At 39.5% G+C, this 23,626-nt stretch overlaps 1 protein-coding gene across 3 annotated transcripts in view; it reads left to right on the top strand.

Moving 5' to 3' along the window:
- plxna2 (plexin A2) overlaps positions 1 to 23,626 on the top strand; it is a 226,970-nt gene that overhangs the window by 7,557 nt on the left and 195,787 nt on the right. The gene's annotated exons all lie outside the window — the stretch shown is intronic.

Below are 23,626 nucleotides of genomic sequence, written 5' to 3'. Positions count from 1 at the left end.
TCTCAGCTGTTTCAACGCATTTTGTAATTTTTTTAAAGAATTGCCTCATGTTATTATATACCCAGGGACTGTAAAACCCTACAGGTCACCATATTTACTTTGATTTAATTCCCTTTGTGCTTGTTTTGTAGAAATTTCTTTCACTGGCTTTGCAAGGAAAATATTGCAAAGATTTCCTGCATTGCCTTACTGACATGTATGTGCTCTTGTGCTCACTTCATTGCTAGTACTTTTTATTCATCTGTAGCCTTATTTGGGTGGAAAGCTCACTGTGCTGAGCCTTAGCTCATCCCCAGCCTTAAGCAAAAGAAGAGACAAGAAGAAGAAAAATCAAGGTCTTCCATATTCATTCCTGAGTTAGTAAGCAAACAGAAAGCTCTGTCTGGAAAAGGCCTTCCACTTCCTCTGCCACAGTATCTTGTTCTGACTCTCTTGTGCACACACATCCTCTTGATTAACTTTTTCCACTGTTGTAGACCAAAGTAAACTGTGCTAAATTGATGATGAAAGACTCTGAAACTCCTACAACTTCAAAACACTGAACACGACTCACTGAGGCGTCTTGTTCCCTGCAGTGTTGACAGATACATAAAGTCAAACAATTATACAGATTGAGTTTTTGCAAAACTGCATACATGACACAAAAACACAAATAGTCCTTGTTTCCTAATGCTTGATTGGGTTGTGAAGGTACTTGAAAGAAAAATTGTGAATTTCTTGTGGAAAAAAAAAGTTGCTGCCAGACCTACAGCTCCAGACTCTTTACTTTGGCCCGAGGTGATTTATTGTGTCCTGGCCAGGGGAAACGAATTCTCCTCTTGGATAACATTAATGTTTATGCATGAATACATGACTCTGATCCACACCAGTGGGAAAAAAGGGATGAAAGGTACTTAAGAAGGGAGGCGGCTTGTTATAAAGCCCCCACAGAGTCTGAGAGGATAAGCAGTTACTTTTCTGATTTGCTTGGAGAAAAACCATTAATAACTCTTTATGGGTGTAATTGCTTTTGTTGTTGATTTGACCTTAGCCAGACTTTAAAGCTTATTGTTTTGTGCACAATCAGCGTTGAACTTTGTGGCAACCTTGGAAAGATAGAACCCTCTTGATTGCATTTCTGCTATATCAGGTGAAATGTACAAAATAGGCCATTGTTATTCACGTTACACGTTCACGTTTTATCTGTCGTAGAGGAAGTTGGATGTTGTTTCACCACTCTCACTTCCTACTACCTTTTGCTATCAAAGGGAAACACTGCATGTACTCAGAGGAACAGCAAGAGCTTGCCCACACGGACACATTATTCTTCCTCTGTCATGAGCAGTGAGATGTGAAACATGACAGCAGCGACGTCCAGAAACGTACAGCTGAAGTTATTAGCCTGGAGTAAGTGACGTGATGCAAAACACAAAATCTAAATTTGCCACATTTTCACACATCAGCTGCTGTGTCAGTCAAGAGCATTGTCTTTTCTGTAGCGTTGAAGGGAAATAAATCAGGGTATCTAAGACAATTAGCTTAAGTGTGACAGCCAAGCGATATGCAGCAGAGGACTTAAAATTCCTATGTTGACCGTGAAGATGTTGATTAAATATGACTGCTCTGAAACATCTGGCGTGAGGTGGAGAAGGAAAGGGAGGAAGTGAGAGTGATAAAAAACAGGGGACTGGGCAGGTTTGTACATGAAAGCAACGAATGAGCATTTTTTCTTGCCTTAATCTGCAACAGTTAGGGATTTACATACACTAAGGGAGCTAACATTGTAAACCATTATCCACACAGAAGGTGCTTACAAAGGTTATTTGACATGCTGCTGCCAGTACAGGCCCAATTTCACCAGACACACCTTTATCACTTTATTTATCACAGCAAGAACAAGATTAAAACTGGGAATTAGTACTTTTTCCCATTGTGGAAGGCGTCTCTGAGCTTGCTAGTTTAATGTTTACTATTAAGTAATTTGCACAAGCCTCATTGCCTTTGCTGCCACAAGTCCTCCCCTACATTTCTCAGAAAACATGTCCAACCTGACAGGGGTGAATAGGTGAGGGGAATTTACATGTTATTACAAAGCACTCTGGATCTCTTGGGCGATATTTTTTGCAAAATGTGCTAAATTAAAACAGTTTACTTTAGTGTTGTTCTCTGGCTTGTAGTTAATATATATATATTTTTTTGTTTCCTTCAAAATATATAGAGGACTGTTGAGTCAGAATAATGCAAAAGGTTTGATTCTAGTAAATAACATGTACACTGTCATCTCTTCTGCGTCAGCTCTCAATGCTTTTTTCTGCCTGTCTTCATTCTTTCCCATCTGTTTTGGGTGGATTGGAAGTGAGACAAACACCGAGTTGAGTGGAGGCATGCCAGAGGGGACTGGGAAATTGCTTAGATGCTGGGAGATTATAGCAGATTTTTGAATTCACCTGTTTTTTATTTTATTTTATTTTAGGATTACAAGCTGCATTTTACCCCTAAATAAATAATTAAAAAAATTAGCAAATAGGGTTTGAAACAAGAAGGAGGTGACTGGGTACTTTCTCAAGCATGTGAATGTACACACACACACACCCATATTTCTAACCACAATGTGAATCTTCCCAGGATTCCTTGTGCGCAGACATCGACGAGCCTGATAAAGGACACCTTGCCTTTGTTTATTCTGCCAAGGCTACAGCGTTTGTGGGCTGTGCTGTACAAAGCATTAGTTGCTTCAGCGGCTTAAGGTCTGAAAAGCTGAAATGTAATGTGTGTGTGCTTGCTTGCCTGGCTCCCTGAGGCGCCGAACATGTGCAGTAGCACTGTGTCAAGGTAAACAACCCCACCTGTCTTTGAATGCTGCTGCTTGACGCAACCAATAAGAAAAGGGAAAGCAAAGAAAGCGCAGCAGACAGAAGCCCTCGTGACTTTATTTTAAAGCAGTTTTGTTCAAACAGGGCCCCGGCTACCAAAAAAAAAAAATAAAAATCTGTTTCTATTATGATTTGATATCTGAACTGCTTGTGGCAATAAAGGGTGTTTACCAGAATAAGAAAAAGGTTTTAAATGAAGGTACAAATAAGAGTTACAGCAGTATCCAAATGCATTAATATTTTAGACGTATGACTTCATCCCACTGAAACTCTATGCAACCCTAAGAGGTGTCATTCACAAGCTCTCTGTGCACTTCAGACAAATCCTGTCACAGATAATTCATGTCAGTGAGGTGCCATATGCAGATAAGAGAAGATTAAGATTAGATTATCCTTTATGTATAATGAGATTATACATTTAGGATGTAAATGGTTGTCCATTGAAAAGACATGCAGTAAATGTCTGTCATGGAGAAGCTATTGGTCCTGTTGGTCTACTTTGACTGTTATGGATCAAAGGTGGATCAATTGTCCCTCCTACTTGAGCTCTAAGAGTCTAACTTCAAGTGTATGAACTCACAGCATTCCCAGCCTCTGGTACAAAACAACGGAAGAAACTGGGAGGTGTGGGATTTTCACTTGTTATACTGAGTCATACAGGAAGAGCCGAGGAAGCTGGAAGGGAGGGACGGAACAGGAAGGCTAAACTGTTTTTGTGGAACTTAAGAGAGTTGTGTGACAGAAAGACGAGGTGACACTGCTTGTACCGGATTAGCGGAAAAAAAAAAACACGTGAAGGCTTGGAAATGGCTCGCTCTCCTTTGATGGCCCCACAGGATGTGCAGTAGATGATGTTAAAATGAAGTACCTCAGACTTAGACTCAACCAGACTGAAACAACAGTGAACTTACCACCAAGTGTCCTAATTAGACCACTTCAGCATGTTAGTGTTCTCCAGCTGCTCTTTTTTTCATGTTGTTGATGAAATGCTGAATGGGGCTTTCCCCCTCTTGGTTGCACTTTCTTGAGGGTAGCTAACAGTCGATTTAATCTCCTTTTCTCTTTCCTGTTATTGCAGTTTTTTGCTGGAGTATGATTGTATGTTTTTACTCTTGCTGATGCAGTTTATAAGGTCCAGAAGCAGCAGAAAGGCTGTTTTGTTTGGCTAAAAGGGTGACTGCCAAGTACCCCACTCCATGTTTTTTTTCTCCCTCTCCCCACTAACTAAGAAATGATAGAATTTGATGATAGAAAGTACTCAGGCTGTGTTTATGCAGGCTCTAACGTCATCCCCATGCCTTCTGCCATCACATGGTAATCATTGATTACCATTAAGATCTCAGTTACATCTCTCATATAGATGAAGAGAGACTGGCTTGCTTGTCGAAACCTCATTTTACTGCTTCACTAAACCCATGAATCAGTATGATCCCTTTTAAAGGAACCCCTACGCTTAGTTTTGTCGTCAGTGTGTGTGTGTGTGGTCTGAGGCAAAAGTTAATATGAGGTGCCACAGAGGAATTCAGATTCCTGGGGTTTGGCTTTGCTTCTACTGACCAACCATGGGAGCCAAGCAAGCTCTGTTCTTCAGTTTATGTCCGGTTATCGTTGCTCTGTCTGTTCATGTCGTTTAATGGCATCGTTTCCTCTTCTTGAAACAAATTTTCTTTCTTTCCTTTTTAGTCATCTTCTTTTGCCTCCCCTCTCTTTTCTTGACTTTCTATGTTTTTGTCCCTCTCTGTCTCGCTCTGTGGGATCTGGTCCCAGCCGGCCTCGTGTCCTTAACAAAGAAACCGATGCTAATTTTAACCATCTGACTCGCAGAGATTAGTCTTTGATCAAACTTAATGCCCAGAAAGCTAGTGCTGCATTCAGCTTAAGAAGAGGCGAGAGCCTGTGCTTGTGAATGTGATTTGATGACTAAACTGTGGCAAAGTACTCCACATAAAGAGCAGTTACATTTAGGCACTTTATGCAAGTGTTTCTGTAGCCTAGCTGGTTTTGCGCTGCAGTCAAACCATGTACAGTTCTAGAAAACTTCTAAAGCAATTTTAAAGGGTGCCACTGCGAATGCTGCCTGAAATTTCAACATATATCCAATTTCCCTTAGTCCATAACCATATAACTAATGCCCAATAATAGACTGGGAATTACTGGATGTTTATAATAATCTAATCTGACAAAATGCCAAATGTTCTGATGTGAAACCAGGAAAGCAGTGTAAAGAGAACCACAAGCTAATGAAATGTTAAAGCTGCTAAAGTGGTTCCTTAGAGTCACTATAGTAACCACAACTTTTCCTCCCTAATAGGACTCTTAATAGAACCGGAAGGCAGAAATGCAGACTACAAAAAAAAAAAAAAAAAACTCAGACAAATGGTGAATGTGTGAAAATTATAAGTTGTATTGAAAACATTCCTAAACTATGAGTGGCCAATTGTCTGGTTGTCACACTTGCCATTTTTTATGTAGGATATATGACCTTTCAGTTCTGGTTCTGAAAAAAGTTCTGAGCTGAGACACAATGGAAGTCAATAAGAGTTTGGATGCGCACTTTGGCACCCTGCGGGAATTTAGGAGTAAACTGTAAGTCTGATTGCAGAGAGAGACACTCTAAATGGACAAAGCCAAAAATGCTTACATTTTGATATGTAAATTCTATAAGAATTGTAAGGTTTTGTGGGAGCACAAAGAGTTTGTTTGCAAGATTTTTTTGAAAAGTTTATTCAGCTCAAAGGTTAAGTCGAACATTCTGTGGCAGAATCTCCAAAAGTCAATAGTTACATTGTGATTGTGTAAAAACCATTAAGAATATGAAAATTACAGTTCAATCCTTTAAAGTCCAAATTTCCATGACCCATTTAAACTTTGAATGATGTCTTTACTGATAAGTATGACAGAGGTATGGAGCTCTAAATATGGTTGTGTTGTCTCACGTGCTTCACCTAAATCCCATTTTTCTCTGGAGGGAAATATTTTGCAAAATCTTGTGAATTTTGTCTACACTGTATCTCATACCATGGAGTCATAGTACACTATTCTAGTCAGGTGTTTTGGTGTTTTTTTGTTTGTTGCAAATTGATTGATAGAAATGGTACAATATTGGGAGAATTGTATTAAGGGTGCTTTGGTGCTTATGTATTAGTACCTTTAATATTTGTCCCTTGCTAGTGTTGCACTGAGTCAATTTGTACTAAAAAGTCAGTGGATTTTCTTTCTTAATCCCTACTTCTGCACATTTGAGTATGTGCGATTATGCCATCTCTATAATTTCCAGAGATTCAAGCCTATTTGCTTTGTGCCTATATCAAGATGTAGCATGAGAAGAATCGTGACAGAAAGTTGTATGAGGCTCAGCAGCCACATATAAAATATGTCCTCCAGCATGTGTCAAAAGAATATGAATGGCTTAGCTGTCTCTGTGTTAAATCTATAACAGAGCAGGGGACAGAATCAGGAATCTCTGGCCTGTGAAAATGAGTGTGAAGCACTTATTCCCAGGTTCACTGATGTAGCCGACTGGCTGTAGTAGCTCTTCATACAGCTCTGACACAATCAGAGCAGCTCTGACACTCACCAGTCTTGGGCATCTCACATGTGTCCTTTGCCGCAGTCTCTCAACTTAGTCACATCTATCTCATTTCAGGCTGCTTGGGTTTCCTTGATTCACCAGAAAAGAGGCAGATCACAAGCCCTGAGTTAGTGCAGGTGTAATGACTGAAGGAGAGGATGGAGGTGGAAGCAACACGCAAGTTTGCTGGGCAAGTAATGGATTGTTAGATGTAAGCTTTATCAGTATTGCCTGACTTCTTGAGTCTTATGGGGCCATTTCTTTCCCCACTTGTGCCCCCCGTGTCTTTGAACATAATGAGTATTGGACCTCTTCTCCTTGTGATCCTGTGCCATTCTCTGTGCTTCATCACAGTGGTGCTCAAATAAATGGATGCATCCATCTTTTGTGAACAATACAGTACATTCTCAACCTTCAGAGCAACACTGAATGAGACCGCAAAGTGCTGGTTCTCTGCCAACTTGCTGTTTTTATCACAGACATTCAAGGTCACGGTGATATTCCTGGTTTGCACCTCCCATCTCCCCACTGCCAACTTACCTTAATAGAAGAAGGCGGGAACAATTATGCTACATGTGTAATAAATGTACTTCTATGCTCCTGGGTTAAAAGTTACTGCTGTGAACCCTGGTTTGTTTACGGAACATGTTTATTATCAGTCTTACAGAAATTGACTTAAAGATTTAGTGTCGTAATTGCTGAGACTCATCCCCAACATCTAATCTGAAGACTAACAGACAAGCATATCTTTGTTTAAAATTTTAAACCATTAACTATTTTAAGTCATTTCTGTTTGATAGTGTGCAGCATATCCCATGAACCACTGGATCAACTTTAATAAAACTTTCAAGAAATAATCACTAGATGTACATTTACAACTGATGAGCTTTAGAAGCCAACCCAATTCAACAAGGCTACCATATCCATCTGACAGAACACGAAACTCTTGCAAAACACAAAAATGACTACAGTTTGGTCAGTTTTGCAGATATTGTGCTATAATTTGGGGTGGTTGTAGCTGAAAGTCATTTACAACACATACTCCAAGTGCTATTCATTGTGTGATATTTTTGCTTCAAACTGTAGCATTAACAATGGACTCAACTTTGTTCGTCTGTTAGCAAAATATTTAATGAACCACTGGGTGGTATTTTAATGAAACTTGCAGAAACTAAACACTGGGTTTTGATTAATTCAGTCTAATTCATAATGGCCACCATGGCTAATCAATATTAGCCAACACAAAAATAGCTATAACGTACCCATTTTACAGATATTGTCCAAAATCGCTACAACTCCATCTTCTCTGACCATAAGATGTTCTTAGTTTCAAACTAACATGAAAGGAGGTGGGCAATATGCACAACCTTCAAGAAATGCTAGGCATGTAATTCAAAGATGAAATGAAGGTTATTTAAAACATGAATATGTTTGTTTTGTGTCATGTCTTGCAGTGTGGTTGTGTAGTTAAATAAATATTATACCCTATGTATGAGAGTCTTCAAAATGTTTGTGTGAATTGTTGGAAAAAGGCTTTGCTATGTCGTTTGACGCTCAGGACACTGCCTCACAGGAAACCAGCCAATGCTTATTTTCCGCCGTGTCCCAGCCAGCTCTGCTTCCTGTACGGAGCTTCACACAGAACAGACCGGAGGGCACACATGTGTGCTTCAGTTCTGATCCAACAAGTCACTCTGTCACTCAGCCAGCTTGTTGTCTGAGCTCGGTGCCATCCGACTCGCTCGTGTCCTGGCGTAGCCCTGCAGCAGCTGCCGCACTCCAGAGGTCCATCAGGTGCATTTTTATGCTCCCAGCAAGAATGAGACAAGAGTTAAACTGGGCTGAAGGTTTGCTTACTGCTTTTTTTATTATTCATATTCAATATAAGTTCAGGCTGCAGCTGCATGCAAATCTGATACAATCTTTTTTTTTTTGAGCTACAGTGCTGTGAAAAACTATTACAGAGTTCTTTTGTCTTTGCTTTTTTGTCACATTGAATGTTTCAGATCTTCAAACAATTGTTAATATCAGGCAAAGATAACTTCAGTAAATACAAAATGCAGTTTTTAAATGATCACTTCATTTATTAAGGAAAAAAAAAAACAAACCTACCTGGCCCTGTGTAAAAAAAGTAATTCTACTTAATTCTTATTAAATCATAAATTAACTAATTTTTATCGAAAGCTGAGTTTAATTTCAATTCCACACCCAGGCCTGATTACTGCCAGAGCTGCAGAATAAAGAAATTGCCTAAATAGAGCTATTATTCACAAATGGAGTGAAACCTCACAGGAGTGGCTGGCTGACCAAAATTACTGCAAGAGTGCATCAACAACTCATCCAGGAAGTCCCAAAAGAACTCAGAACAACACTGAAAGCTCTGCAAGCCTTGCTTGCCTCAGTTATGGTCAGAATTTAAGATTCAGCAATAAGAAAGAAATGAAGGGTAAAAATGGCATCCAAGGGGAAGTACCAAGGCTAAAATCACCACTGAGCAAAACAAACATGAAGGCCTATCTCACATTTGCCAAAAAAAAACTTTTTAATAATCCCCAAGACTTCTGGGAAAATATTATGTGGACTGATTATGCAAAAGTGGTACATCCCATTAGATCTGGTGTAAAACTGTATTTCAGAAAAAGCATATTATTCCCACAGTCAAACATGGTGGTGGTAGTGTGATAGTCTGGGGCTGCTTGGCTGCTTCTAGACCTGGATGACTTGCCGTGATTGTTGGAATGAGGAATTCTGCTCTCCAGAAAATCCTGAAGCAGAATGTCCTCTTATCAATTTGTGACCCTAATGTGAAGCAGACTGTGGTACTGCAGCAGGAAGATTATCCGAAGCACAGCAGCAACATTCTGCCACAGCCAAGTGAACGACTCATAGACAGTTTTTGAAAACGCTTGATTGCAGATTAGGTTTAGGGAGCAATTACTTTTTTAATACAGGGCCAGCTTGGTTATTAAATGAAATCATCATTTAATGACTGCATTTTGTATTTACCGAGGTTACCTTTTCTGATATTAACGTTTGTTTGATGATCTGAAAGGTGTATGTGACAAAAAAGGTAAAGCAGAAGAAATTTTGTAAAGCGGCACATACTTTTTAAAGCACTGTATAAGTTATAGCAACAACCTCCTAATTTGTTAGCTTTAAATAACAGAAAGCGTTATGAATCGTTTTGACAGCAGTTGAGAAATAAATCTTTTTTTGTTTTTTGCCCTGCTGCTCATAAATTGGACTTTGTGGCCACAGCATTACATACGCCTCACTTCTGTGGCCAGAAAATCTGCAAAACTCCTTTATTCGTTTATGTTAAAGTCAGTTTCTTGAAGTGAAATGTACATTTCGCATTGCTTTTAGTTTTGCCGTGGCAGCTTTCCGTGCTGTATACACACCATGAGCACCGTTGTTCTGTTTTGTGGTCTGCTGCGCGCCGAGCCTTCACAGCAACCAGCAAGCATTCTGCTTGCTAGGCATGCATCCTTCTGTGTGAGTAAGCACCCAATTTCCTCACCACATGCTGTTATTGCCTCTCATCCAAAGGGAGATTGGGCTAAGTAACTAGCTGCAGACTTGATTTTGTGGTGCTTTATCACATCTGATGAAATTAGAGAGGCCTCTATCAGGCTGAGGTGGAGAGAGGAGCAGGCAGAGAGAGTGTGCAGGAGAGAGACTGAGCCCTTTGCTGCTCTGTGATAATGCATCTGTTATATGTGCCTCAGCAGAGACGTCCTGAAAATAGGCTTTAATGCTCCTCAGACAGCCATGTGGATTTTAGAGCCAGGCAACATTATGCTTGGGGTTACAGCAGGTCCTGAACACAATGAGCAAAGGTTTCCTTCCTCCTGGAGGACTTAATGCAACAATACACACATTAATTGAAATGTTAATTTGCACCAAAAATGAATTGATTACTGAAGAAGCTCTTGTGTGAAATATTTTGTCAGCTACACTATTCCGGTGTTTTGACTGTAGACAAACAGACACCAGTTTTAAAAGTGGCTAGGTCTTCATGTTTTTGTTCTCAAACACTAATTTTTATCACCTGCTGATGAAAAGAGGCTAATAGTGTTTTTGCTCTTGTCTGTATGTGCTTGTTTGTATATTATGCTAGCAAATCTCATAAACCACTGGATGGATTTTATTCTCAAAAAGTAATCACTAGATGTACATTTACCACTGATTAGCCTTTGGAGTCAGCCTGATTTAAGATGGCTGCCCCAGCTACTCAACCTTTGCAAACAAAAATGGCTACAATTCAGTCAGTTTCACAGATACTAGGCCAACATTTGGTGTGGTAGTAGCTGAGGGTCATTCTCAGTACATACTCCAAGTGTTAATTGGACGCATGAAATCTTTGTTCAAAACTTTGCTATTAACCTTCGGAATCAACTCTGTTTATTAAATACATCATGAAATACTAGACAGATTTTTATGAAACTCAGAACACAACTATTGAATGTACATCTTCAACTGATTACCTTTTAGAGTCAAGACAAGATGGCTGCAACAACCTACGGTCCTTAGAAAACGCAAAAATGGCTACAACTGATTCAGTTTTACAGATACTAAGCTAAACGTTTGTGTGGTAGTAGCTCAAACATATACTCTAATCACAGTGCACTATATCTTTACTTTAAATTATGGCATGATTTATTAGTCAACCCTGTTTGTCTCTTAGCAAAATACCAAAAGTATCATTGTTCCGATTTTAATGAAACTTTCAGAAAGTATTTATTGGCTGTTCGTCTACAACTGATCAACTCAGTCCAAGTTCAAATGGTCACAGCTAATCGACCCTAGCCACCACAAAAATGGCTATAACTGAGTTAAAATTTGATGTAGTAGTAGCTGAGCATCCTTCCCAACACAAATTCCAAGCACTTATAGATCACACAAGATCTTGACATATTGTGCAAATTTGCACTTATCACCATTTTCAAAGTTTAACCAAAACAACTAATTTCACTTATAACAATATGTTAATTTGGCAACTTTGGCAGGAAAGGCAGTGTGTGATAAGCAATTCTCAAAGAAATGTATATCACACACATTACATTTATTTATCTGTGGTATTGACTAAGAGTAAGTATCTGGACTTTGTCAGACTAAAATGTTTAGTTCCTTTCTGTTTTTGTGGGTGGCTTAGCCCAGCATGGTAGGGTGGTCATCCTTTAATTGAAGAGATTGGGAGTTCAATTCTCAGCCCCTACAGAGTACTGAAGTGTCTTTTGGCAAGACGCTGTACTCCCACTGCCCACTAATTTGCTTATCAATGTATGAGTGAGAATATTAAAAAGGTGCTGTATTGACTTGCATAATTGAAAGCAGTGTATGAATAGGTGAATGAGAAACTTTCTAAAGCACTTTGCAGAACCCGGAGAGGTTAAAATGGCGCTATATAAGTTGTGGACCCATTACTGTTTTGATCTTCAGTCAAGTTTGGTGGAAAAATGGAATAACAGTTGGTTCAAGGACAAGGCACGATGTTTGCTCTCTTTCGGAAAGAAAGAAGAGCAGGTCACTGAGGGTAGATAGCTCACATCCTCGCAGTTGCTTTCAATTCAATTACTCATAGTCATGCACTGTTGATAAGGTAGCGAAATGTGTGTGTACAAGCCACTGCTGATGCTGAACAGGCGTGCACCGAAGCTTAGACTAAAAGAAAGTGTCCACTACTGTCTGTCAGTAAAAACATTATCTTGCTGTGATTCCTTCAAGGTTCTGTAAAAAAGCATGGCTAAACCCGGCAGAGTGAAGACTCCCAGTTGTCTTAGAAAAATGTGCGGAACGAAATCAGCCACATGCTCACTGGTATGGACAGAATATCAACTTATGTGTTCAACCTTAACCATAACCTACAACACAGCTCCTCAGTCCCATGGAAAATAAAGAGAACATGACTTCTGATTTACCATTGTCTGAAAATCAGGCTTAAAAGGTTAATTACCCACTACATCTTTAGCGGCCTCTGTACCCGGGGAATGTTTTTTTCAAGCACATTTCTCAAAAATATGCCTAGGAACTAAGGGGTTAAATATTTCAGCCATTTTATAATTAGTGTTTTATGTAGAAGTTATGAACAGTTTACCTGTTGAAAATAGCTTCTGGAATGGCCTGAGTTTGGAAAAACAAAGTTTAGGCCCAACAGGACTAACCAGCTAATGGTCAGTGAACAGTGCCAAGACCAAAGTAGACAGCTGCCATTTTTAAACAATGCTAATCTTCAAAACTTCGTAGCTTTTTCTGACTACTCTATTAACCTTTACATCATTCATCAATGCATTGCTTTACATTTCACATGGAATTCTGTGGTTATTTGCACGCAGCAGCTAGCTAAAGCACTTCTGATGCAGTCTGCGGTTATTTCCAGCTCGTCAGTATGATTTGAGACAACTACTTCCAAGCAGATTTTGCCATCTTAAAAAAACTCCAATTCTTAAAATATAATAGTGTTCATACAGATACCATGTTATAAACCTTATTGCTGGATCAGTGTCCCATGACATTATTACTCTGACTGCACCAGAAGTGCTACAGGTACATGCTTGTGATGCTATGTACTCTTGCAAATCATGATACAATTTGATGTAAAATGTCATGTAATGCAAACCGATGGTGGTGTAAAGGTTTAAAAAAAATAATGTTCTCTTGAACCATTCTAACGTTTTGGTGATTGGAGCTGTTTTAATGTGGCAGCAATTCACTTTGGACTTGGCAGGCTGGCTGTAAGCTTGTCAGTCCTGTTAAACCATTGATGTAAATAAAGATGGACAAATAGACTCCATTTACTTCAATAGTCCAAAACTGAGGGCAAAATGTTTCTTTTTTGGGGCCCTGCCATGTTGTATTTTTGGAGCTAGAATCCACTAGGAATGTGGGGTTGTACCCTTGATACAAAAGTCCCTCCTACACACCCTCCCAATTTGTCACATTATCAGTCAGTGAAACATGACAATTTATTTTAAATATCAAGTAACTAATTTAAACTAAACATATTTTAAAATGGCTATTTGAACATACAGTAGCAAAGTAAGAACTACAATAATCAACAAAAATCAACATCTGAAAAATCATAGCTGAAGCGTATTTTTACTTTTTAGTCAGGAAAATGTCCCATTCATTTACATGGAGTACTTCAAAATTGTACTACAACCAGCCACTAGGGGAGCACTCTTCCTTTGTGGTATCAACTTCCAGCTTCCTGGTTCTGTTTCTAGTTATAATATGCCTCGATGTGTAGATTGATAAACTGACATTTGTTTAAAGAGCTATCTACAGCAAGTATGATTTGAATTGTTTGTCACTTTTACACAAAACATTACTTTCAAATGGCTGAAATTGGGGATATTAGCCAGTAGACTGCAAAGAAAACAACATCAAGTAATCTAATCAGTAATGGGAAATGAGTGGCTACACATAATGTCATGTAATTGTATTGACATCTAATGGATTTTTTTGCATTCGTAGAACTACAGCTGACAAAGCAAGTGTCACAGTTTCTGTTACATCACAGGTGCTGTTGCAATGTTGCAGCATAGAGCATAACTTGAAATCATAAATATTGTTTTACACTCCACTCAAAACTAACCTCTTGCACCCACTTTCCTCTATAATCTGACATCCCTTAGCTCTGTGTGTGCATCAGAAGGGTCTTTCGGCACATTTTGATGGTGGAGATGAGTTGAGGAGTGTGTCTCCTGCTGAGCTTCCAGTGCCTGGCTTTCAGCCAATCCAGAGTGGCCTCATCCTTTCAGCCAGCGTGTGATTACAGAGCTGTGGGCTCTATCATACAGTCCTTAGATGAACAGTAGCTGGAAAAATTGAAGGGATTACTTTGACTGACAGGATTTCCCATGAGCTTTTCATCTACCGAGAAACTCTTATATAACCATTCTGGATTTTGGTTGGCATCCGTTAGGTGAAACAACAGATCTAATGAGTTTAATGAGTGAATGGAGCTGAATGAGTTGTCCATTGGAGATTTTTGTCCACCTGCTTTTATTGACCCATATATGCCACCCTTTTTCCTCTCTGTGTGCATGCCCCCCGGCTTTATAAATTTGCACCAGATAATAGTGGAGTTGCCAGTTTCTGGAGCTGTGGCTGTAACGCCTTGTTACCCAGATGGAGTAACAACTGCCTCTTTCTTTTTCTTTCCTTCCTCTCCTCTTCAGCTATCCTCGTCTATCATTCACCTCTTACACAGATCTACGCTGGTGCTTTTTCATTCTTACACACTTTTACAGTCTGACATTTACTGTTTCTGTCTTCGTATGATTTCTTTTTTCTATGTTTATTATTTCTTGCATTTCTCTTGTCCCTCACTCCCTCCTAAGTCACATTTGTCATGGAGCCACCCTTCACCTCTGTGATCTCGATGAGACTAATGATAAAGAAGGTTAGTGGGGAGTGAGTGACTACGTGGAATTATGAGGCTACTGAAACAGAAGCCGTAAGAAAGATATGGCTTCTGGCTCATTTCAGCTTGCAGTGTTTTACACACACAAGCTGAAACGAGTACGGTGTCTCACATGTTACAGACCCATTTGTTGGCTCTTGACAGTGGATTTGGTCTGATTATTTGATGGAGACTGAAGTTGATTGTTTTGTTTTCTTATTTGGACTGGTTAGACTCAGAGTCCAGGCTTTGTTAACCAGGCTGCAGCCTCAGGCAGATACTCCTGCAGAGGCTGGAGGGATATTCTGCTCATACAGAAATCATTATCATAAACAAAACAAGAGCAGATACTGTGATCATGCTGGCGCTCACAAAGGGTGTGCTGTTGTCTTACCGTCTGACCTTGTTTTGGTTATGGTCATCTCTGTCTGCCCTCCAAATAGTTGGTTCTCCATGGTTATCTGCAATGCTACATGGTACATTTTCCTTTAGTCGGTTGTAAAATCAGACCAATGACCCTCTTAACTCCTACCTGGTGTGCCGGCCAAGTTCTTTAATTTGCCAAACTCATTTGTCTGCCTGAGCAACTTTTAAATGTGCTGTAAGAACGGACATGAAAAGAAGTCTATTCAGATATGAAAAATGCAAACTTGTACTTTTGAAGGTACCCGTTATAAGTGTGAGCTCCCTGAAGTGTAGCGTTTAATTTAGAGGATCAGCTGATTCAGTTTCCGTTGCACGTTTCTTTCCAGCTCAGCCTTTCGTACACATAGTTGGACGAAATTTCTCAGAGTTTGCTGAGGCTCACGGTATTGTGTGAGGCTGTATGCCATGACTTTAATACTTCATAACTACATTTTTTTTCCCAGATTCACCAGCCAATGTCACTCACCCAACACAGACCTACCTTGGAATCAAAATGTAACAAGCACTTAGATAAACTTGGATAGTGTTCAAATTACAGATATTTTAGCTTTCAAGAATATTTAAAGCCTTAGCTGATTTAAAAAACAGAACTTGTCCTTTTGTTACTTCAGCGAAGTCTAATAAAAAGCTGCTTATATTACAAAAACTATTGCATGATCAAGAATGCCTATAAGAAGACACGAGGGGTGAAAAGTTGCATAAAAGTCTACTATGTAACACCTTCAATCTGTTCATAAAAGATGGTAGTTTGTGGTTCATCAGATGAGGGCTACATGTAAAATCGTATCTTATAATAGCAACAGCATCACTTTGAACACCTTAATTAAAAACGCTGTTGTTCAACCTGTTCATTTTATAGCTTGTTAGAATAATTAAAACGTGGCTAATGACAAAACTCTTGTACATTTTGTAAGCTTAATCTATCAAAGCAAGAACATGTCATTGTGCAATTATCGCCACAGCAACTTTACTCGAAAGTGCGGCAGCTATCAAAAGCCCAGGCTGAAGAGGAGAAGAAAAACCGTAAAAAACTTAAACATAAAAAAAAGTTAAAAATAGGTGGTCTCGGACAACAAAATCTAGGCTTTTTCTCACAATTTCTTTAGCAAAACAATTTGATAATTTGTAATCTAAAACATAAATGTTTAAAATTTAATAAAAACTTTTAAAATACCATATAATTACACACACTAAGACAACCTAAATTTAAGATAATTTAATGGAAAATATAATTTTAAGAATATTTAAATTGATCAAAAAATAGAACATGCGCCACCCTACATCCTACCCACTAATGTTGGTTTAGTTTATCACTGTTTTCTCAACCAAACAACAATCGTGTTACTATCTTAAAAAAGCCCTCATTTGGCTAGCCATTAGCCTAGTCTGGATGAAGACTTTTGCCTCTTTCTCCACATTTTGTACTCTGACTTACTCTACGACTAATAAAGTACGATTGACAACTTTTTGACAAAACATTACTTTAAAAAATTACCAGACTGTCCCTTTAAGGCCCTGTTTACAATACTTTAGCTATATTTTAAGCAGATATTGTTTTTACTTTGTTTATGTGATTTTAACAAAAATGCTTGCGTCCCCATGCTGCACCACTGGGTGGCGAGTTTGTCCACATGAACAACAAATAAAGTACAAAGAAAAAACATTCTTAGCTTGGCTAAAGATTCTCCTAAAACCATTTTTCTTTTTTTACTTTAATACAATTTATTCTTTCCTCGCAGTTATTAAGCATTTCAGCACACAATCATATTGTAATGGTGACAGGATTATAGAAAAACAGAAAAATCTGTAAAAACGACTCAATTTTTGGTTCAGTTTCTCAAGCTCAAGGTAATCTCAGGCATGCACAAAATAGGCTGCTATGTCACTGTTTCTGAAAAGCTCAAAAAATAAAAAAAAAAGCTCCAGATTGGTTTATTTTTCACCCAAAACTGTTTATGTGTGCACAAAATGTTCAAAATGCAGCAGAAAATCTCCATTTTTAAAAACATTAAGGGAAGTGTGGACAAGGCCAAATACTAGATTTTAATAAACACATGGTTTGGGGCAGAGATAAAAAAACAAACAATCAAACATTAATTATAAAAAAAACCCACTGAATATTGATTATAGTTTAGTATTATGTCCCATGTATGCCATGTAATAAGTCACAAAAAGCAAAGTAAAATGCTGACATCCCAAAACTTCTGTGCCTTTTTTTTCCCCTCTTCAACATTTCAGTGCTGTGGACAAAAGTAGCTCTTCCACACTTTCCTGTGGGACTGAGCTGACTCACCACAACTACTTCACACTAACTACATCCCCCTCACCGGAGCTATCATTACACCTCTGTTGACTTTCAAAGGGACAGGATAGTGCAGCATCGGCAGCATGCTTTAGGAATAGTTAAGGCCTGCGATTTGATCATATGTGCAAAGTGTCAATCAAAAGGCTTAATTCACTTAGTCTGAGCTGAGTCGAGATATCTGATCTTGTGGTCTCCATTGACACCTCGCTTTTGTTGTTTGTTTTCTTCGCCCACCGAGGATTCCCCGTTTGCTCGCCAGAGCCCTTTACAATTTAGATTTATGGAAATGCCTCCTAATAGAAATCTGCTCTCACAGGATGACAGGCAGCGATGATGAGGTGAACGCCACATAATTCTATATACACCGCTGGTGGGAGTGCCTGAGAAGGTCACGCCTTAGGATTTAACCTCTAATTTAACAGGAGAAGTACACAGGAGCCGTTAGTGGAAGTAGGGATTGAAGAAGAGAAGAAGGGAATAATTCATGTACTTGTCAATGAGCTTGTGTGCTGCTGTCTGTGTGTGTGTGTGAGAGAGAGAGCCTTTGGTTGTAGTCTTGGATATATGCTCATGTTCAGTTTGTACAAGACTATCAGCTTGCATATGAGCATATGAGCAGTCCTAAGTGTTTGAAGAAGGTGATGGCTGTGGGAGAGCAAACAAAAATCACTACCATGACAAAGACACTGTAATTTCTCTCAGTGGATGTCAAGGGTTTTAAGTGTAATAGCAGTGTGTTTTTCTCAAACAGAGTTTAAAGTGTGTGATGTGGGAGGGTGGGGGCTCAGCAGAAACAAGGTGAAGGGGAACTCAAACATTTCTGAATCGAGTTTGAAAAGTGCTCATGCAGCTACTGCCCATATTTCCAAAATACATCAGTTTTCTTCTCTAAGTCCCAACGGTAATTGGGAACTTTTGTAAAAATCTTAAATAGTATTAAAGCTGCTGCCTGTGGCTCTTTATTGTCACCATGGCAGCCACACACCTGTGTCTCTCACTTCTAGGCAGCTCTCTTAATAAGATGAGCAGACAGAAAGGCAGAGCAGAAATTAGGCCTTAAAAAAACAAGTCAGTGTGCAAAATCTGAAAAACGTTGCCTAATTGTAAATGGCAGAAATGTCTGGTGGTCACTCGTGACAATTTGTATGTGTCTGCAGGGTTTTAATAATGAGATGTGGCAAGCAAAAAACTGTTGAAGTTCATTCATGTGAAGTTTTGTGACTCATTTAAACTTTGAATGTTTCTACTGTAAAGTTTGCCTTAGCCATATGATTCCAAAGAATGCTGGGCCTTTCCACATTCTGCCAACATCCTGTTGTTATCTCTGGTATTTTTATTTTACAGTGTACAGTGTGAAATCGACCATAAGTCATATCACACTATTCCCAGTCGAACCATCCTTTTTTATGAGCTTTTTTCCAAACATCTGGGAGAAAATGCAAATTGAAAACTGTGATGAAAATGGAATAATGGGTGAATAATATGAGGGCTTCAGTGCTTATGCATTGCCCCCTTAATGATGCGTTCTTGTTTGCATTCAGAGACAATCAGTTTTACTGAGGCTGCTTTTTTTTCTAGGTGCCTGCGCAGTTACATGCTTTCTGTATGCTTTATTTGGAGCAGTTGTTCTTACTAACTGAGAGAAGAGGGCATGTTGAAACACTGCAACTGCTTTCACTTGGTGCAGTTCAGTGGAAAGCAAACGAAGGCCCCGTAGCAGGCCTCTGAACTCAGCTGCTCATGAGCAAGTGCACTGATACGGGTCACTAACAAAGACAGAGCTATTAAGCACTGAATGCAAAGTGTTCTGTTAGAGTGCCCTTGGAGCATATGCTTAATTGTGGATAAGTGTGCATTAATATACTGTGCGTCACTAACTTACGGCTCTTTTAGCTGCAGCTCAGAGCCTCGTGCATGTCACTCGAAAAGATAAACAAACGGAACGTTTTAGTAAAGGTCAAAATAAAAATTTGCACAGTGATGAATTTAAATCAGCCGTATACGTTTTAACACCGTCCTGAAGCTGGGAGAAGGCGTCTGTGATGCTAATGTTGCTGTAATTTCCACCTTTTTCATTTTTAAGGGCCTATAAAGGGAGTGAAGTTCTTGTAAAACAGAGAAATATTTGTCATATGCGCCCCTACAGCGCAGGAAACCAGAGAGTGTAATATGATAGCTGTTTTTCTGGGTTTTTCAGGGTGTTATTGCTCGGCTTTACTGTTGTGTCATTTCCTTGTGGTGCCTGGAAGGATGAATGAATGCCACGTAGTTTTTTCTTTTTTTTTTCTTTTTTTCTTTTTTTTTCTGGAGCATGACAGCTACTGGCGCTGGAGCAGAGAAATCCATTTCCTATTGCTCCCAGAGAATATATAAATATAACTCAGGCTCGACAACACAAGACGTCTCATTATCTCACTTCTTAATAGCAGAAAAGACGGATGGACAAGTCTCCACTCTTACTGCTTTTTAAAATTTAAAATATCCTTTCTGGGCAGTTTCAACTTTGTCTTTTCACTGTGAAAGTTGTCACATCAACTCAACAGCTCACAGAACAAAATATGAAGTATCTGCAGATGTTTTACTTTACTTGACCGTATAGATTTTATATTTTTTTTCTCACAAATTGTCTCTTTGATTTGCAGCATGCCCCTTTCTACTCCGGCATTCAGATTTCACGCTTCACGTTAATCATTCTGAGAATAACACATTAATCCGAGGCATGAAATTATGATCTTCTTCTCTCTTTTTTTTCTCCCCTTTTCAACAATGTATTTAGCTCTGCAACCGGATTTGCTTTATGTTCTTTATCTTTTTGTTTTGCCATTGCTTTAAATATGAGTTTAGGAGATCAAACAAATTAGGCTATATTGTTGAGAAGCTTAAGACGTGATGACATAAAGGAGGGAGGGGGGTAAAAAAGCAGAAAAACAGAGGACCTGCTGTCTGTTCTTGGCTCACTGAGGTTTTAGAGCTGTTCCTGCTCCACCAGAGGCGATTTCCCAAACCTTCGCCTCTCCTCGGGCTGTTGTGTCTACAATCTTCAGTGATGATTTGTGAAACATATCATTTCGCATTCTCTAATGTCTCCTGTTAGCCATGGCTTCTGCTGCCATTTAGCATTCTTTTTAATCTGCAAATCTAACGGTTTTGACCACAATTGGCACTGTGACTGCATCATGTCCAGTGGCGGGGGAAATCACCAGTGTTTCACAGTGACAGAGCACAGGCAGCCGGTTTGTTTACCAAGCATCCAGAAGCTGCAGGGCTGAGCGCGCCAACACACTGTTCTGTGTTCCTGACTACTCATTGCGAATAGGAAGTTCTCGAAAATCTGTGTTTTCTCCAAGCCATGATCACAGCTTGTGTATCCGCTGGAACAAAAATCTCTCTTGATCTTCTGCTCTTGTGTTTTTGCCTTACACGTCAGCTAAGGAAGTGCTCAGATGGGATGGAAATTTACTGACAATTACAGAGCCTTTTTTTGTTTAATATTGCCCACCACTGAAAGTTGAAAGCCCAGCAATAACGTATTTGTCCCTGTGTGCGTGTGTGTGTCTGCTAACAAAATATTTTATGAACTACCGGTTGAAATTTAATGAACTGTCCTGAAAGTAACCACCGGTTACATCGGCAAGTGATTCATTTTTGGAGTCAACCAAATTCAAGATGACCACCTCAGCTAACTGACATTAACAGAAAAATGTCTTTACATCAGTCAATTTGACAGATATAGAGCTAAAATGTAATGTGGTAGAAGCTAAAGGTCATTCACAACACACTCTGAAAGTGACATTTTGTGATATCACATGAGAATGAGCTTAAGGTTAAATAAATGGTTTCAGCAAAGCGGCTACAACTTATTTCTCAACATAAAATAATCTAGCATGAAAGGTGGCGGGCGATATTCAATCCTACAATGAATGTTAGGGCTTCAATATTCTTATTTGTACTACAGAATGAATAGCCTGACAGTTTTTCATTGTAACAGTTCACTTTTCTGCCTTCAGTCCTTAGACACAGTTGTGTAGCTCACACTAATCTTGATTTAAAGGTTGGTTGTATTTGGTGTTGAAGACATACAGATATGCAGTTCATTGTGTTAAAACTCAGTCAAAGCAGGAAACCAAAAAAGAACCTGTCTTACAGAAAAAATGTTTAAGCTTGCTGACTTGAATTAACTTTTGAGTGATAAAAAAGACTGCCTTTAACGTTTACCTCAACCGCAATTTTATTTATTGTTTCGACAGTCATGCCCCACTCTTTTTTAGGTCGGTCTGTAATTGTATTTAGGTATGAATCATTCCCGGCTGCATTTATATGTTAATGTCCACCTTTGTTAACGCTGCGTCCCAATAAACAAAACAAAGATGTTGCTTTGAACTACAGGGTGCAAGAGGCTATTCGGTGTTTGTGCCTTTTCTTTTCAAGTCTTCTCCACAGCTGCAAAGCTCGGAGAAATCTATGTCACGTGCAACAAAGAGGTGGTCAAGCAATCAACTTAAACAAAGACTTCAGTCCCTCTGTTGCTGAAAGCAATATGAATGGATAACCCTGGTGGAGGCTTTTTTATTTATACCAGTCAGAGGCTTTCTTTCTCTTCCTCTGCAGCTGTTGCCACACCATGAGGGAGTGATGCATATGTTCCTTACACCAACTGGAGAGGAAGAGGAGATAGATGGGAGTAAATGTTGTATACACACATACAATTAATGCTGGGGGGGGGGGGGTAGCAAAAGCCCTAAAGGGCAAAAGGCTGTGTGCAAAAAGCTAGCTCAGCAGGAGGTTCATTATACCACCAACGGGATCCACTTTACACATTCAGCTTGTACAAACTTCAACAAAGGAGCTTAGCGGTGTGAAGGCAGCAGAAAGTGAGGGTCTATAGCTCTTGGTGCTTTTTTAGTGGGAATGGCACTTTTATGACCATGCTAATAAAGTGCCTCTGGGACAGAGCACCTCCCACACCTCCGCCTATACACATGCCAAGAACAGCTTGATTGGGCCTTAAGACCTGTGTTTATGGACACATGGATCAATACACTTCCTAAGGGTCTATATTTAAGACAGACCTGTGCAGCAGAGCTGTTGATAAAAGTGGGGAGGAATGGAACCCCAAGATAGCCATTACTGGATTTAGAGAGAGGTTTGTGAAAGGGCTAACATTGTTCAGAGGGAATTCCAAATCAGCTTCGCAAATCAAACCTGCCTTCAACAGAGTAGCCTTGATGTTCAGTGTCTCACCCTCCCTTCTCACTTACGGTTGCACGTGCTTGTTAATTCAACGTGCAGTCGCTGATTATTCCAGCCACATCTTTCACCCTTGATTCTCCCTGCCCTCACTGCCAGCAAATGCAAATCCAAAGCGTGACAAATGATGTAGGGCTGTCTCTGACACGTCTGAGCCCTTGGCATCGCCGTGTCGTTCCCCAGCTTACCTCCCTCGGCTCCACAGTAATTACCCTTGTTGGATCGCTACGCCTGATCATAGTTGATTTTGGGATGCTCTGCCATTCTCCCCACTTGTTAGACCCTCACAGTACTTGCTTCTGATCAAGCACGCTGATAATACACAGGGAATAATACACACATACATATTGTACATACTGTAGGTGGGTGCTTCTGTTAATGTGTTGTGTACAAAAGCTGATTTTTTTTTGTGCATGAGGAAGACATGAATAGCATAAAAGAATAAAAAGTACAGTATTGTTAAAAATATACAGCTAATAGATTCCAGTTCTGTAAATTGTGCCCCTTAAAGGGCAAGGACTGAGAGGAACGATGGGTGAAAGTAGTTTCCAATTTGTTCTCAGTTTGTTCCAGTAATAAGATCCAGGCCTTTTCTTCCAGTGGATGAGATAATTAACTCCTGGGGACAGACCACGTAGAGCTCTATCTTTTAACTTATGGCACATGGAAAGAGATGCCTACAGCTAAACCTAAGTAGGGTGGCTTAGGTCCCAGACTTCTTCTGTTATGTTTTTAGTGACATAGAAAGAGGAGAGTTGTTATTGGGACACCAGTTGATAGGTTGTGGTCAATATAAAACAAGGTAAGGATGGAATAAA

This window comes from Kryptolebias marmoratus, linkage group LG8, assembly GCF_001649575.2.
Source record: "Kryptolebias marmoratus isolate JLee-2015 linkage group LG8, ASM164957v2, whole genome shotgun sequence".
Lineage (NCBI taxonomy): Eukaryota > Metazoa > Chordata > Actinopteri > Cyprinodontiformes > Rivulidae > Kryptolebias > Kryptolebias marmoratus.
The sequence above is the reverse complement of the archived record's forward strand: the minus strand, read 5'-3'. Positions and strand labels throughout refer to the sequence as shown.